Raw genomic sequence first — 17,842 nt, 5'->3', positions numbered from 1 at the left:
CAATGAATTTTTGGTGTAGATGTCCTGAAGTCTTTTGTCAGATTGCTTAAGAGTTTTAGCATGATCTTTTGCTTAATGTCTAATTCTTTGACACGTCCTTCCCTGTGTGTGTTAGAGTTCTCAAAGCTACCGCGACGTTTCGAGCTGTTCGATTGTGTGGCTCTTTCTTCAAAAGAGTCAACATCAAATGTTAGGTCTTTCATTGGCAACCAATCCAGGGGAACATCGATTGCATCGATTCCATCAACGATCTTCCCATAAGTTTATGGTGCATGACCCATTTTTTATAACATTCACCTTCGAGCACTACCATAGTTTTGTATCGTCCATGAGATGCATTGCGGCTAACGTAACTCTTAGGTCGTATGAGAAAGTTCCTGGAGCCCTCAACTCTCAGGTCGTATGATAGAGTTCTTAGAACTACCGCAACATTTCAAGGTGTTCAATCGTGTGGCTTTTTCTTCAAAAGAGTCAACATCAAACGTCAGGTCTTTAATTTGCAACTCATCCAGGGGAGCGCCGATTTCATCGATTCCATCAACGGTCTTCCCATGAGTTTATGGTGCATGACCCATTTTTTATATCATCCACCTTCGAGTGCCACCGTCCATGAGATGCATTGTGGCCAACGTAACTCTTAGGTCCTATGAGCAAGTTCCTATAAGCTTCAAGTATTGTTATACGTCAAAAATAAAGTTTTTTAATTCCTTAGCATCCCGGTTCCCATTTAAGGGTTTGTGTTTTTTGGATTTTAAGTTTGTTAAGCCCAACATGAGCTTGGCTTGGGGTATGGTTCTCTACGACCCTCCTTGTCAAACTCACTCCGGTGCTCATCTCAGTCATCTCAGCCATGATTTCGTTCAACAAAAGAGACCTTGAAAATGACCGGGTTATCACATTAACCATTTGAATCACCTCAACCTCACTTGTTGAAATTGAACCAAATATCTATGACATAACACTATTAAAGGTTCAAAGTTCATAAAAGTCTTTTTAATCTAAGATACTATTGAACCTGACCATTTTAGTGCCTCCCAAACGAAGTTCATAAAAGTCTTTTGAATTTAAGATACCATTGAACTCATCTTTTGAATTTAATTTAAGATACTATTGAACTCATCTATTATAGTACTTCTCAAACCTAGGTAAAGTTTAAATATAATTGGTGACAAAAGATGAAACTATAAAATAAAAGAAATAAGAAAATAAAATTTCATTGTCGAGAATCAAACTCGGGTCTCCTAGATGAAAGCCATATCTTCTGTGTAATGTCTAACACTTCAACACGTTTTTTTATGTGTGTGATAGAGTTCTCAGAGCTACCGCCACGTTTCTTGTTCTTTGATCGTGTGGCTCTTTCTTCAAAACAGTCAACATCAAACATTAGGTCTTTGATTGGAAACCCATGCGGGGAGCGTCGATTGCTTCAATTCCATTAATTCCCATGATTTTTTGGTGCATGACTAGCTTTTTATACAATTCACCTTCAAGCGCCACCATAATTTTGCATCATCCATGAGATGCATTGTGGGCCAATGTAACTCTCAAATCCTCTGAGCAAGTTCCTATAGTTTTGAAGTATAATATCAAAACATAAATATTAAAATAATTGATGTGTATCATAAACATTAAATAAAAATATATATTTGAAATTTGAATGAGATTCATATTAATTAAACATATATTATGATATTCTATGACATTTTAATATTATTTAAATAAGATATTATATCTTAATGTATTAGGTATTCAAATATATAATTTGACAAAAATTATCACAAGTTCACCATAAATAGAACCCTAGGGTTAAGTCAAAAAGCATCAAACACTAAATACTCTGACATTTTAGGTGATATTTTGTCGAGAAAGCTGATAAGGTCTTCAAAGAGCATGTGGTCATGTCGGACATTTTAGGTTATCAACATGGTGAAAAGAACCCGAAATTCCGATACTGGTAATTAATTACAAACCTTTGAATAAGGTTTTAGAATAAATAAGATATCCAATCCAAAACAAAAATGATTTGATAAAAATAATTTAAAGTCAAATGTTATTATAAAATTCGATATGAAATTGGGATTTCGGAAAGTTCTAATTTCCTAAAAGGACAAGTATAAAATAGCATTTAATGTCCACTTTAGAAAACATGAGAGGAACATCATGCGACTTAGGCTAAAAAACGCTCCATCCGAATTTCAGATGATTATGAATGATATTTTCAATCCTTTTAAAATATTTCAATAGTTTATATTGATGATGTGTTATATTTTCTAAAACCATTAAGATCAACACTTTAAACATCTAAATACAATCATTAATGTAATCTAAAGAAATCAGCTAGTTATGCCGATACCCAAAATCAAATAATATCAAACTCAGATCCGTTTTCTTGGATTTTAAATTTATTTGAGCCTTATAAAACCCATCCAATGGTCCATTGAGTTTGTCTCAAACTTTCGTGATGACGTATCCTAGAAAAGCCAACTTCAAAAAAATTTTAGGTTCTCTCAATTATGTGTCTTAAATCCTTCAAGATGTTAGGCACATTTATAAATGTATTGATGAGTGTCTTCAAAATAATATAAAATCTTGATTTGTAAGGGATATCTCTGCTTAAGTGAAATAAACTCTCTGCTTAAGTCTTATTGACCCAAGGGCAGATCTCATAGTGAAACGTGACGCATCAAATATCAAATATGGAGGTATCTAAAATTGTCAAATAGGACAGGGAATCAATTATCATATTTCATTCAAAAGCCTCGAATAATACCATACAAATTACAAAACAGTAAAAAAAATATATATATATTATTTCCATGGTACTCTGTACAAAAATTTTAAAGGAAATTTAAAATAAATCCAACGTATTTGTTACACTTTTAAGTTCAATTACAATAAATCAAGAAAAGAATTGAGTGTCAATAAAATATCACTTGACATTCGAATGTAATTTGAAGACTTTTTATCTTTGGGAGTTGAATTACATTATTTATGTTATGTCTTATTTTCTTCGATTTGTATTTAATAGCTTTTGGTAGTTTGTAGATGAACTACATTATGTTTGAATTATCTTTTTGGCGTATTTAAATGCTTGTAATATTCAAGTTTGAAAACATTGTGGATTACAAAAACTTTGTGTTTGAAACCATTTAGGAGTTATGTTTATTTCAAACCTTGTTTTAGGTTTGGTGTTAAAATCTATTCATTGGATTAGTCATGATCAAGCTAATTCTTGAGTGAGTTGTCTTAGAATCTAAGAGTGACAATCATAGATTCCAAGTTCAATTTCAGAGTTATTTATTCTTCTAACCTGCTCTTGGTTGAAATCAATTCGTTAAGTTAGAAATCGTTAAGTTAGTTTCTTTGTGAAAGTTTGCAAGGATACTATGACCTCTAGCTTTGCAAAATCCAGTGTTGTTGGCGCTTATCAAAATTGCTGCCAAAATAAAGTTTAACAAGTGGCTCTATAGTGTAGTGGTTAGCACTTTCGACGGTGAATCTAACGACTTGTGTTTAATTCCCATAGGTAATCCACCAATTTATACAAAATTGGTCCATAGGCGATTCGGTAAGGTCACTTTTGGACTGATAATCTGTAGAAGGGGTCACTAAGGTTGAGATCATACAAAATTGGTCCAGCTCAATGTTAGAGCATTTGACTGTAGATCAAGAGGTCATCTATTCGAACCTAGTTGGGCCCTTCTATCTTGGATAGAAATTTGTTATACTTTTTGGACCAACACTATGTCTAAGGGGTTAAGGTTAAAATCCTATAAAATGGATCCATGGCTCAGCGTAGAGAATTTGACCGGTCACCCGTTTGAACTTGGTTGGGCCCTTCTATTTTGGACACACTTTTTACACTTTTGGACTGACACTATGTAGAAGGGGTCACTAAGGTTGAAATCATGCAAAATTGGTCCATAGCTCAGTGGTAGAATATTACACTTTGTTCGATTTACTCTCGACCAATGAGTGTCTAGGGAAAAAAATAAGAATAATTACCGATTTCAAACCTTATTCCAAAGTCCACCACATAGAACCATGCACTTAGAACCTAAGGGCCACTATTCTCGGACAAGAACCAAAATATCATTAAGAAAAGAGTGTTGTATCCAAGCACCCACTATGAACATGGTTAAAAACTTACAATTAGGCTACTTATTGACTCTTGTACTCACTCCATATTTTTCATGTAACTAAGAGTAGTTGCCGTAGACGAACAACCCCCACCAAAACTATTTTTGATGTTTTAAAATGATTTTTTTTTTACCATTAGTTATTTTGTACTATGAACCTAAAAACTCTATTTTGAATATAATGTAAATATGTATGTTCATTATATTTTAATTCATTTTTATTTCGAGAAAACATTTTACTTTGTTTTCTAACCTCTTTTAACTTGTAATCCGTGCTTCGAGAACCCACCAAAAATGGGTCGTGACTTAAACATAAAAAAGTAATTTTTTAGTATGAATATTAATATAAGTTGCATTCCTATATTGATAAAACCATTAGTACCAAAAATATTCATGAACTTTCAAAACTAATGGCATTAACCTTCTAAAATAGGGTTCTAACTATTAGTGAGTTGTATCAATCATCTCCCTTTTCGTTTTCACTCCCTCCTCTTCTTCAACCTATGACCCATTAATATTTCATCTCCTTGTTTTTTTAGGTTTTAAATACCCTTATTTTATTCATTTTCTCTTTTCTTAAATATCAAAATCTTAAATAGAGAAAGTATTCTTCTTTGCTAGTAATTTCACATAATTTAACATTTAAAAATCGGTAAATTAAAAAACTCTACATTAATATATTCGTAATGTCATGTAGTCTTCATAAGTTTGCCGGCAACATTGTTTGTTGTCAGGCTTGATAATGTGATTTGTAACCCATCCGTTAGGGTTCTTGGAATGATTCTCTAGATTATCCCTTCCATGTTGGAAGTTGGGCCATGGGTCTTGGGTGAAGGAACCGTTGGTATACCGCCCCTAAGAGTTAACGAAGCATTTTGAGGCTAGTTTCACATAGTATCATTGTCTTTGAGATAACAATTCTTTTCCATTTTATCTAAATTTTTTAAATATGAGTTCATTTCCAAATGCATGCTAACACCCTTATTGTTGAATAAATGACATGAAACTAGTTTCATATAGTAACGTGCCTTTTGCTCCTATGGGTGGAAGGATAATAGGTCGATTATACCTATATGGTAGTTTTAAGCGTGACAACCAAACTATTTTTTTTTTCTTAGTTAAAATTAGAATTATAACAATCGACCTAAAATCCTTTGACTAATTTTGCTTCCTTTCTAAATGCAGTCAGACAAAGTTGAAAAATGAAAACATGTAAATGGTAAACTCAAACATTTCAAAGAAAGAAATAAGTTTTAGTGGTACCAATGTCAACCAAATTTATTTCAAACATAGAAAACTTCATGTCTCCATCTTGTAAAGCCAATAAATCAAAGTGCCTAATTATAGTAGAGAAATAAAAAAATGTTACCTTCATCTATGTTGTGCCATAAGTGATCCATGGATGTTGACCAATTGCTACTAATTTTTTCTATATTTTGAAACTATTTTAAGCACTTTTCTCTTGTACTCCTTATAATTTTACTTTTTAAGGTTGTAAATATTTGTGTGACTGTAATTATTATGATTATAAGTAAACTGAGTTAAGTGGAAATAGATTTTGAAGATGAAATTAAAGTATTAATTTTGATGTCATCTTTACCCGAGTTTTGGGATATTGTTATTAATGAGATTCAATCGACATTAGTAATTCACAATGATAATATTCAAAATACTTGACAAAAAAGAATGGTCAACCTAAGATATTTGAAACAAATAAATATTTTGTCCTCTATGATATATCAAATCACTCATTTGAAATTCCCTTACCTCACTTATAGAGAAAAGTTCCTTAAATAGAAGTCTTATTAGATACTTTTAAGCATTTAGAGATCAACTAGACACAAAGCTAAACATTTAAGTTAACGTAATTTAAGAAACTTACGATTTTTATATTATCAAGACTTTTAAGTTGACGTAATTTAAGAAACTTACGATTTTTATATTATCAAGAATTTAATTGAGCTAGGTCGATTCAATCTAGTGGACCCAAGAATTGAACCAAACCAAACCAACTAGTTAGTAACCTGATTTAATGGAAGCATTCTCACACAAAGTAGAAGCAATAATGGAGGGTTTGAAATAATATAGTTTTCACCCTTGTTTCTTGAGTGAATATTGAAATAATATAGTTTTCATGTTAAGTTTTGTATGGAAGAAAGAAAGACCGGGATGTAAAGTATTATTTCAATTTGTTTGTAATATACAACCATATATAAATTAACTATAAGAAATATATAAAATTACATGTTCTCCAAGAGCTTCAATCAACACTGGAGGGTTACTTCTGCAGCCACTCTAAAGGTGCTCAAGAGTACAACGAATTTGACTCATGATAGGATCTCTCTTTTTGTTGAATCTGCATAAAATAGGAAAACCATTCTAAAATAAATTTTTACAAGGGGTTCTATGGTGTAGTGGTTAGCATTTTGGACTTTGAATCCAACGACCTGGGTTCAACTCCCGTAGGACCTTTAAGAAATCATAACAAAAATTTTCTGTTGTTCTTTCATATATTCTTAATTTTCTTAAGAAAGAGTTCAAGGGGGCTACTTGCCTTTTCGTCGACATTTGGGACCTCCATTCTTGAGATTTCAGTATCTGAATTACTTCAAATTTCCTTCCACATACTCCTTATTGATGTTTTTCATGAGAATCGGTCTGGAGGTTAAAATTGAGAAAACCAAAGAAAAGGTCTACTCCTTATTGATGTTTTTCATGAGAATCGGTCTGGAGGTTAAAATTGAGAAAACCAAAGAAAAGGTCAAATTTTGAGTTGACTTTGACAGTTCAGTTGAACTGGTCGTATCGTCGTTTTCTTCCTTTGAACAGGAAGAAGATGCGCATTTTTCGCATCTCTGCCATCTCATGGCTCTTTGATCGTTTTAGGATTTACAAGTATTTCTTAACAAAGAGTTCAAGGGGGCTACTTGCCTTGTCGTCAACATTTGGGACCTCCATTCTTGAGCTTCCAGTATCTGAATTACTTCAAATTTGGCTACTTGCCTTGTCGTCAACATTTGGGACCTCCATTCTTGAGCTTCCAGTATCTGAATTACTTCAAATTTCCTTCCACATACTCCTTATTGTGTCTAGTTTATGAAACCATAATATTTTTCATGAGAATCGGTCTCGAATGAGGTTAAAATTGAGAAAACCCAAGAAAAGGTCAAATTTTGAGTTGACTTTGACAGTTCAGTTGAACTGGCTGTATCATCGTTTTCTTCCTTTGAACAGGAAGAATATGCGCATTTTTCGCATCTCTGCCATCTGAAACTCGGCCTGTACATGTTGGATTTTATGACCTAAAACTCATAGTTTGTAAATAAAAACATATTCTATCTTCAATAAAGTTATTTTGTTGTTTATTTAGTAAAGATTGTTATTGAATAAACTTTACGATCATTAATCTAAATCCAATAAACTAATAACACTTTGGCTAAAGTATGATTACTTGAACTATATGTAGAGACATAAGAGTTGATCAAGTTCAAGTATATAGTCAAAATGATCTATAGTATAAGGATAAGGCTGAGTACCTTATTCTGAGGACACTATGGATGCAGCCCACTTTTGTAAATGATATAAACAATGTGATCACTAAATTGTACATGTGGAGACATGTGAGTGGGGGCGTCCTATGCAATGATTATTGCATAAGATCGGACCATGAAGAAAATCAACCTTAATCCTGAGCTAACCATGAATTTCTTTTCATTCGGAATTATCCTTAGATTTGCATGGGTGAAAGTGGCTCAAGTTCGCCGACTCAATAGGCCTCCCATTTCAGGGGTAAGACTAGGTAAATGTCTGGGGACGACGTGGGGTGTAAGATGGAATTCACTCCTACCCACTTTTAGGGATAGAAGAGAGGTAGTTCCCTTAAGCACTAACTCCAGGTCTTGAACAAGGGGCCCCACCCTCTGAGAGAGATTCGGTTTACTCGTTGGACCACAAACCAATTATTCATTAGAGGATCAGTGAGACATAAGGAACAAAAAGTAACTTCAGGGGTAAAACGGTAAATTGATCCAGCTCTAGTTACAAACAACCTGCGAAGGATCGACTTACTAATCATGGTTATATCAAATGGATAAAAATATATATATAGTGAGGGGAGTGCAACTACTAGGCTATAGTGGAATGTCCTAGTAGTTAACGAATGTTGGTTAACAAGGTTAATGAGTTTAATCGGTTAATCTTGGATCGTTGGAGCCCATGATCTATAGGTCCATTAGGTCCCTCTACTAGCTCATATCGGACTAAACCATAGAACAGTGTGACAAGTGAGTTCGAAGTATTCGAATTCAAATTAGAAAGAATGCGCTACATATATATGATATATTTAACCGCATTTTTGTTTTATTTACGAATTAAACAAAAAGAGAGAATTTGAGATATTTAAATAAGATTTAAATATCTTAATCAAATATGTGTCGGAATTAATTGGGATTGGCATTTGAATTAATATTAAATATTAATTAAATAGTTTAATTAATTATTTAATATTACTTTAATTTGAAATTAATAATTCAAATGGATTGTTGAATCAAAATGAAGAAAGTCAAAATGTTGACTTCATTTAATGGAAAAATTCATGTTAGTGGAATTTTGATGTGTCAAAATTTGGTTAACTCAAGCATGCTTACCATATAATCCCAAACATTTGAGTGGAATTTAGAGTGTCAAAATTTGGTGATCTCAATTTTGCATGAACATGCAAACATGACTCTATAAATAGAGTGATCATGGTACAAACTAATTAAGCGACAAAACCTCTTACAAACTCTCTCTTCATATATACTAGATCTCTCTCAAGTTTAGTCACGCACCGGATTCCACAATCTCATTCTAAGGCCGGAGAATAGTGGAGAAGACCAAATGGTGGTTCGAAACCGGTTCGTGAGGAAAAAGAAACTTGAGCGACAAAAGGTTAGTATTCAAACTAATTGAGTTTTAATGCTTTTGAACATGCTAGCTAATTCACTATAATTCTTATGGGAGCTAATTTCCTTCATTTTTGGGGTGTTACATATACATACTCGTTGCAAACACAAAATAAGAAGCAGACTTAAAGAAGAACAAAAAATACTAGATTAAAAATAGAGGTTAGTCCATGGCCCACACTCCAAAGTCCGCTCTCATCCACGACGAACTCTTAGTTACTTGAAAAAAAATGATAAACATGGTGTGAGTAAAACTTAATAAGTAGCCTACTAGTAGGTTCTTAATCGCAACCTTGTTCTTAATCGCAACCTTAAGCTAGGATATTATTTATTGTTAAGTTTTCAAGATCCCTTCCCCTAAAATAACCTTCAATTTTCTCCCTATCTATCTTTTTTTAAACATTGAAAGTTAAAGTTGTTTTGAAGCTTTTTTTTTGTTGAAAATTCAACCGTATTTTTTTTATAAAAAAATTATGAGTATTTTTTAGATAGAGTGCAAAGTTCAATGGTATTTTTATAAATATTGAATTTTAAAGTATTCCTCCCCAAAGTAAATCTGTTGAAACTATCTAGCAAAGGTGTTCCATAATGAGTTGGAGAAGTGTTTCCTTCCATTCTAATTTCAATTAAGGATGTGAAAAAGTGCAAGAGGCTAGAAGGTTTGTAGTGGAAGAAAATAACAAGAGTCATGGACATCGTTTCGTTTACAAGTTGTATCATGTGTCTTATTCATGGTTACTTAAATCTTATTGAATTGTTGCGCCTTTCACATCAGAGACATGTGTGCCCTAAACTGAGCTCTTTGCAATAGCGAACTTATTAAAAACTCTTTGCTTGCTGCAACATTTGCTTGACATAATTGGACCAAAGGACGGTATGGACGACCATAGCTCACTGTATTTGTCTCCAATCATGAAGTGTGACGTTGGATCTTCGTGATACCATATTCATTTGCTATAACATGGCAAGAAATTTTTTATGTTTTGACTGGGCGCCATATTCTGTTGTTCTTATATATCTTTAGTTACCTGTGATTAAAGTTAAGAAGTATAGACATGGTTTCCATCCAATCCTTCCTTTATAGTTAGTTCGACGAATGAGTTTTTGTTATCATTTTATCGTTAACCCTTTCGCTCGATTTTGTGTTATGATATCATACAGAGAATGAGAAGCGGCCTTACTTGGACAAAATTATATACCATTTGATAATTATTGTTGATAACAAAGATAAATTGAAATATAAGCATTTTAAGTTCAAAAGTAACAAATTACTTGTACACTTTTACTTATAATCTTCATATTCTTTATATAGCGATAAGGAAGGGAGGGATAGAAAAGATACTCAAAATCTCATTATGACTATACCATATTTCATTAATAAAAGAGAGTAATACACCCACAAACACACACACATATATTTCGAGAGAGAGAGAGAGGGCTTATTATAAGTAGGGATAGCATTCTAGTAGTTGTATTGCTACTTGGGGACAAGGAACTCGAGAATATATGTTAGCCATTACTTATGGCTAATTTAATCTATTCTATTCTATTCTATTTATTTTTTTATTTTATTTTTTATTTTTTATTTTTTATTTTTTTGCTATTGATGGACGTTATCTTTCTAAAACATACTAAATAAAACTAAATAATTGGTTAAAAATGAGATAAAACTTAATGTTAAATCTCTCTATAGGAGTGGTAGTTAGTAAATTATAATATTTGACGTGCTAGTTTTCAAACTACTTTAAATTGGTGTATAGAAAGCATGAGAATAACTTAGTGTCACGTGTTGGGCATGTACTGAACAATTGTTAATACAATGGATACCTAACAAATTTATAATCTAGCATTTTGTATCAGACACTTGACTTTGAATATATTTTGAGAGTGAAAGGTACATTAAGCTTTTTTTTAAGTACAAATATATAAACTTATTTATATGAATTTATTTCTAATATAAAATTGATAAATTTTTTGACATAATTCTTTTTAATTAATGTATCATTGTCACATCCGTGTCCTAGTTTTTTAAAAATGACATGTCACCATATCTATTTGGTATCATATTTATGTCTCATATCTATATCTCATTTTTATTTTTGTGACTTTGAGATATTTTTCTATTATAAATAGATATCTTCACGAAAATAAGTTTAATTTATGTTGAGATGGAGAATAAAAATTGACACTTAAGGACGTTGATACTTGGGACTTTGATTCCTCTTAGCGTGAAGCTTGCATCTTGCAATTACTTGAGTAGAGAATGTGTTTTACTTAAAATTCACTCAAAAGAAAATAATCAAATAACTAACCATATTTGAGAGAGAATAACTTTTTTTTTTTTTATTCTTTGAGAAATAAGAAAGAATAAAAATTAAAACATGACATGAATGACATCTTCTTGAATCTTTGTTCTGTTCTTGTAAATGTATAAAAAAAATATATATATATCTTATATATTTTTAGATATAATTTAAGATTACCTATTTAATAAAACTTCATCCAAACTTCTACTCATAAATTTAATTATTATTTATATACAATTGTTAATATGTAAGAAAATACACGTACAAAATGTTTATAATATTGGTAATACACTAGTCTCGGTTGTTTGACTAAAACAATGCAACCATTGTCCAAACTAAAGAATTTGATTCGAAGCTATCTCCAATAGAGGGAGGCTCAATTAGACTTTGTTGTAAGATTCGACCATATCAATTTGAATAGCGTTCTCCACAATTATAAATATCGAACTCCAAAGTATTCACGACCAAAGTAAGTTTGTTGAAACTATCTATAAAAGTGTTCCAAAGTGAGTTGTGGAGAAGATTTGCCTTAAAATCTAGTTCCAATTAAGGATGCCAATGATGAAGAAGTGCAAGCTGTTGGAAGGTTTGTCGTGGAAAATTCCCTCTCCACAAGTATAACTACTAGATTGCTTTCTTTACTTACCATAAGTCCTCTCTAAATTCCCTCTCCACAAGTTCTAAATTCCCTCCCCACAAGTAGCAGTATAACTACTAGATTGCTTTCTTTACTTACAATAAGTCCTCTCTAATTTCCCTCTCCATAAGTAGCAGTATAACTACTAGATTGCTTTCTTTACTTACAATAAGTCCTCTCTCTATATGTGCTTGAGGGACATTACTCTCTTTTATGTATAAAAATGATATATTCATAATGATATAATAATTCTTATATAAGTATTTTTTCGGTTTCTCTCGTACCCACCTACATAGCCATAATGATATAATAATCCTTATATAAGTATCTTTTCTTTTTCTCTTGTACCCACCTTATTCATAACATGTTAAATTAACTCATACTTAAAAAGAGAATTTCTCTCTTTTGGAGATGCGGGGTATCGATCCTCGTATCTCTTGCATGCTAAGCGAGCGCTCTACTATCTAAGCAACATGTTATGAATAAGGAAAAATTGAAAAGAAATAATATATTTAATAATAGATAGTCTTATTTTTGGAGATGCGGGGTATCAATCCCAGTTCCTCTTGTATGCAAAGCAAGCGCTCTACCATCTAAGCTACATCCCCATGATTCTTACATCATAAAACCCTAAATGTCCAATCATCAATAATAGTGAAAATAAAAAAATCTCAAAATATTAATAACAAATAGTTTGTTTTGGTGATGCGGGGCATCGATAATTGTGAAAATGAAAAAATATAATAACAAATTAAATACTTTCTTTTGGAGATGCGGGTTATCAATCCCCATACAACTGCATGCAAAGTGAGCGCTCTACCATCTAAGCTACATCTCCACAATTTTTACGTCACAAAACCCTAACGTCTCATTATGAATAATAGTGAAAATGAAAAAATATCGCTACTTATTATGTCATAAATAAGGAAAAATTGAATAGAAATAAAATAGTAATATCGAATAGTTTCTTTTGGAGATATGGGGTATTGATCCGATCCATGTACCTCTCGCATGCTAAGCAAGCAATCTACCATCAAAGCTACATTCCCACAATTCTTATATCAAAAAATCATAAATGTCCCGTCATCAATTCTAGTGAAAATTAAAAAATATCTCCGCAAAATTATGTCATAAATAAGGAAAGGTTGAATAGAAATAAAATATTAATAACAAATAGTTTCTTTTGTATATGCAGGTTATTCCCTTACCTCTCGCATGCTAAATGAGCTCACCATCTAAGCTACATCCCCACAATTCTTGCATCATAAAACCTTACATTAACCATCATAAGCTACATCTCCACAATTCTTGCATCATAAAATCTTACATTTCCCATTATAAGCTTCTTGCATCATAAAACCTTACATTTCCCATCATAAGTTACATCCCCACAATTCTTGCATCATACCCATAATTCTTAGGTCATAAAACCCTAAATTTCTCATCATAAGCTACATCCCCACAAAGTTCTTGCATCATACCCACTATTCTTGGGTTATAAAACCCTAAATTAAGCTACATCCCCACCCTCAATTCTTGCATCATAAAACCCTAAATTTCCTGAAGAAAATCTAGAGATGTAGGGTAGAGCGAGCACTCTACCTAAATTTCTCGACTCATTATGTCCTAAATAAGAAAAAATTAAAAAGAAATAATATAGTTAGTAATCAATTCAATTGGAGATGCAAGGTATTGATCTCCATACTTTCCACATGGGAAATGACCGCTCTACCATTTGAACTACATCCCTACAATTCTTACATTAGAAAATTCTAAATGCCCCTTCATCAATAATTGTGAAAATGAAAAAGTATATTGCATATTATGTTATAAATAAGGGAATATTGAATAGAAATAAAATATTAATAATAAATAGTTTCTTTTGGAGATCGTACCTCTCGCATGCTAAACAAATCTACATCCCCACAATTCTTGCATCACAAAATCCTAAATTTTCCATCATCAATAATAGTGAAAATGAAAAAATATCGGTACTCAACATGTCATGAATGAGGAAAAATTGAAAAGAAATAATTTTCAATAATATATTTAATAATAGATAGTTTTATTTTGGAGATGCATGGTATCTATCCTCATACCTCTCACATGCAAAGCAAGCGGTCTACCATTTGAGCTACATCCCCACGATTCTTATGTCACAAAACCCTAAATGTCTCATCATCAATAATAGTGACATGAAAAACTATCCCTGCTCATTATGTCGTAAATAAGAAAAAATTGAAAAGAAATAATATATTTAGTGATCGCAATTCATTTGGAGATGCAAGATATCGATCCCCAAACTTTCAACATTAGAAGCAAGCACTCTACCATCTGAGTTACATCCCCACGATTCTTACATTAAAAAATCATAAACTTCCCGTGTCATCAGTAATTGTGAAAAGGAAAAATATAATAGAAATAAAATATTAATAACATAGTGTATTTAATTTGAACGTATTTATTTACTTTGTAAATGTCTTTCATACTATAATCTCTTGAAGGGGCATTTTGAGAATTGAACTCAAGACCTCTCACAACCAAAGCGAGAAACATACCACTAGACCAAATGCCCTTGTTATACCACTCTACCATCTGAGCTACATCCCCACGATTCTTACATTAAAAAATCATAAACTTCCCGTGTCATCAGTAATTGTGAAAAAGAAAAATATAATAGAAATAAAATATTAATAACATAGTTTTTACATATGTGTCACTTAAAACTTATTTATTTACTTGGTAAATGTCTTTCATACTACAATCTCTTGAAGGGACATTTTGAGAATTGAACTCGAGACCTCTCACACCCAAAGCAAGAATCATACCACTAAACCAAATGCCCTTGTTATACCATTTGAAACGTATGTATGAAGCATTAGGCCTGGGTATTAAGGTTGTATTTTGTCGTATTGTAGGAAACACGTAAAGTCCTCGGATGAAGAACGTGTCTTGGAGAATAAAGCCTTGGGATGGGATGTTAAGAAAGACTATGAGTATTAAGAGCATGATGATAAGTATAAAATGATGTGTCTTGGAGAATAAATCCTTGGGATGGGATGTTAAAAAAGACTACGAATATTAAGAGCATGATGGTAAGTATAAAATGATGTGCCTTGGAGAATAAAGCCTTGGGATGGGAGGTTAAGAAAGACTGCGAGTACTAAGAGCATAATGGTAAGTATAAAATATCAAATATGAAGTTAGGTTGATGTTGAATTTGAAGTCCTTCGATAAGAAAAGATTTAGAAGACATAGGGGCATTTCAAGAATTGAACTCAAAACCTCTTACACCAAAGTGAGAATCATACCACTAAACCAAATGCCTTTTCTTGAACACCCAAGAATTTTAGCTTCTACCCAAATATATTTTTCTCTTAGTAGTTGGAGGGCTATAAAATGAAAATTTGAATGGTTATAATATACCAGGGTTATGAAATAAACCAACAACCCAACAAAAGAAACAAAATAATCATAGGAAACATAATTGCATTAGTAGTAATCAGAGTTGGAGTCAATAAGCATTTCATGAACTTCAGTGCAATTCAGTGCAATTAGGATTGACTAATTGGACACGAATTCGTGGATTTAGGAAAGTTTTTGTGTAATTATCAACTACAATTTGTGTTTTCAATTTTTTAGGACATAATTTAGGTAGTTGTTTTTATGAGTCGTAAACTTGTTTCTTTGCATAATATGGATTTAGTTGAACTATTATTATCGATAAGATTGAGAAAGAAATTGTCTTTGAAATGACTAATAGACCTAGATTCATCGTTGTTGTCTTTTAACTCGTGATTTTGCAAAAAACTTAACTAATATGAACTATCATGTTACAAGAACTTTAAGGTAAATCAAGAATATACCCTACACATCATTCAAGATGGCAATAAAATGGAGTAAAATTGAACGCACTTTAGTTTCATGTTTGGCATGTTCAAGATAAAACATAATTGTATTTAATGATCTTAAGAGAAATTCCTGTTTTATTAGAGGATGTTTTATTAGAGAAGACAACTTTATTTAAGGTACTAGGAGTTCAAGAATCTGGATTTGAATCTGGTTAAGGAACCGTAAGATTTGAAAGTTTTGAATTCTAGACCAAATTTGTACCTAATTATTTCTTTTTATGCTAATTATAAATTAAGAGAAAAATATTTTTGTAAAGATACTAAAGCTTTGGCAACGAAACTATGTTTAGACTAGCAATTTAAAGTCAGGAGATGCGGTCACAGGTGTGATTATTTTAGATGGGTTCGTAATAGAACTAACAGTTGAGATGAGGGAGCCTTCAAAGGTTGTGCACTCACAGATGGGTTGTTATGTAGCGTTAGTCTGTCTTTGTGTTTGAATTTTTTTGTACTTTTTTTTTTGTAATTGTATCCCAAACACTTTTTTTTTTTTTTTTGTTTGAATAAATTTGAACAACACCATCTTATAATTTAATTTAATTTTATATTTAATGTGGTGTTGTTTTCTCAAATCTCATTTTAATTTTACAACATTTTCTTATTTTATATTAATTTACTTTATTTTTATTTGTTTTCACTTTTAATTTTAGTTTCTACTTGAGTTTTGAGCCCTTGAAATTTGGGTTGTGACATATTGGTATTAGAGAAACCGGATTTCAAATTATATAGATTTTTTCTTATAATAAAGAGTCGTAAAACTTGTATGAATTTATTATATGTTTTGATTTTCGTGGTAGTTATAAAATGTTCTTGGACGTTAAAGAGTGAACGTTAACTATATAAGACAATACTGGATCAACGTTATAGTGTCTAGATATGGTGAGGAGGAAAAGAGTGCTCATGAGATATTTGACTAGCCTTAGGAAAACAGAGAGTTATTGTTGCAGAGTGCGAGAATCTAATCCATGAAATTTTGGTACTAGAAATGAAGAAACTAGAGATGGTTCTCAAATGTCTGTATGGATCATTTCCAATCGAACTTTCTTTGGTTCTCTAGAAACTTTTGTGAAGCTAACTCATTTATATTTTTTCATAACGCAGGTCTCACAAACACCCATATCAATAGATTTTAGGCTTTCTAAAACTCCATTTGCACCCATGATTTTCATTTCTTTGATGCTCATATGTGCAAGTCTATTGACACTACTGTAGGGTGTATAAATCGCAACAGCAACCATGTTTATACGCTCTACATTGGTGTATAGGGTTCCAGATTTTAGGTCATGCTACCACCATGACACCCTTCACAATCTTCCCCAAACTCTTTCCAAACTCGGCTGCATGACCTGTGCTATACAACTGACCAATAGAGATTAGATTCTTCTTGAGATCAGGAATATATCTGACATCCTATAATATCCACTCACTCATTTCCTCCTAGAGTTTGTATGTAGACATCTCTCTTCCCTTCAATCTCCAACGTTTTGTTGTCGGCAATATACACCTTCCCAACATTTTCTTATTTGAAATTTTTAAACAATTCCATACTTGGAGACAAATGAAACGATGCAACTGAATCTAAAATCCAAAATTCAATTGGGCTGTTCACGCTAAGGATTAAAGCATTCTTAGTATCTTTTGCTGAATATATAGAATCATCGTTATCTTCAAATTTGTGATTTTGCTTTTCTTCAATTTTGTATCCAAAGTGTTATTTTTCTTCACAATTTCAACACTTTACGATTTCAACACTTTACGTTTGGTTTGTTTGAAGAAGTGTTATTTTTCTTCTTCTTCCCCTTCGATCAACACTGAGAGCAATTTCATCAAACATTGCCTGATGAATCAGGTCTTTCCTTGACATCTCAAATTTACGATCCTTCCTTGACATCTCAAATTTACGATC

The 17,842-nt window shown here is 32.1% G+C and overlaps 1 non-coding gene across 1 annotated transcript; it reads left to right on the top strand.

Moving 5' to 3' along the window:
• Nucleotides 1-6,539: 6,539 nt before the first annotated feature.
• Nucleotides 6,540-6,610, top strand: TRNAQ-UUG. The gene has a single exon. It is a non-coding gene; the product is annotated as a tRNA-Gln (tRNA).
• Nucleotides 6,611-17,842: the final 11,232 nt, after the last annotated feature.

The sequence above is a fragment of the Cucurbita maxima genome, unplaced genomic scaffold, assembly GCF_002738345.1.
Source record: "Cucurbita maxima cultivar Rimu unplaced genomic scaffold, Cmax_1.0 Cma_Scf00042, whole genome shotgun sequence".
Taxonomy (NCBI): Eukaryota; Viridiplantae; Streptophyta; class Magnoliopsida; order Cucurbitales; family Cucurbitaceae; genus Cucurbita; species Cucurbita maxima.
This window is presented reverse-complemented; position numbering and strand designations above follow the sequence as displayed.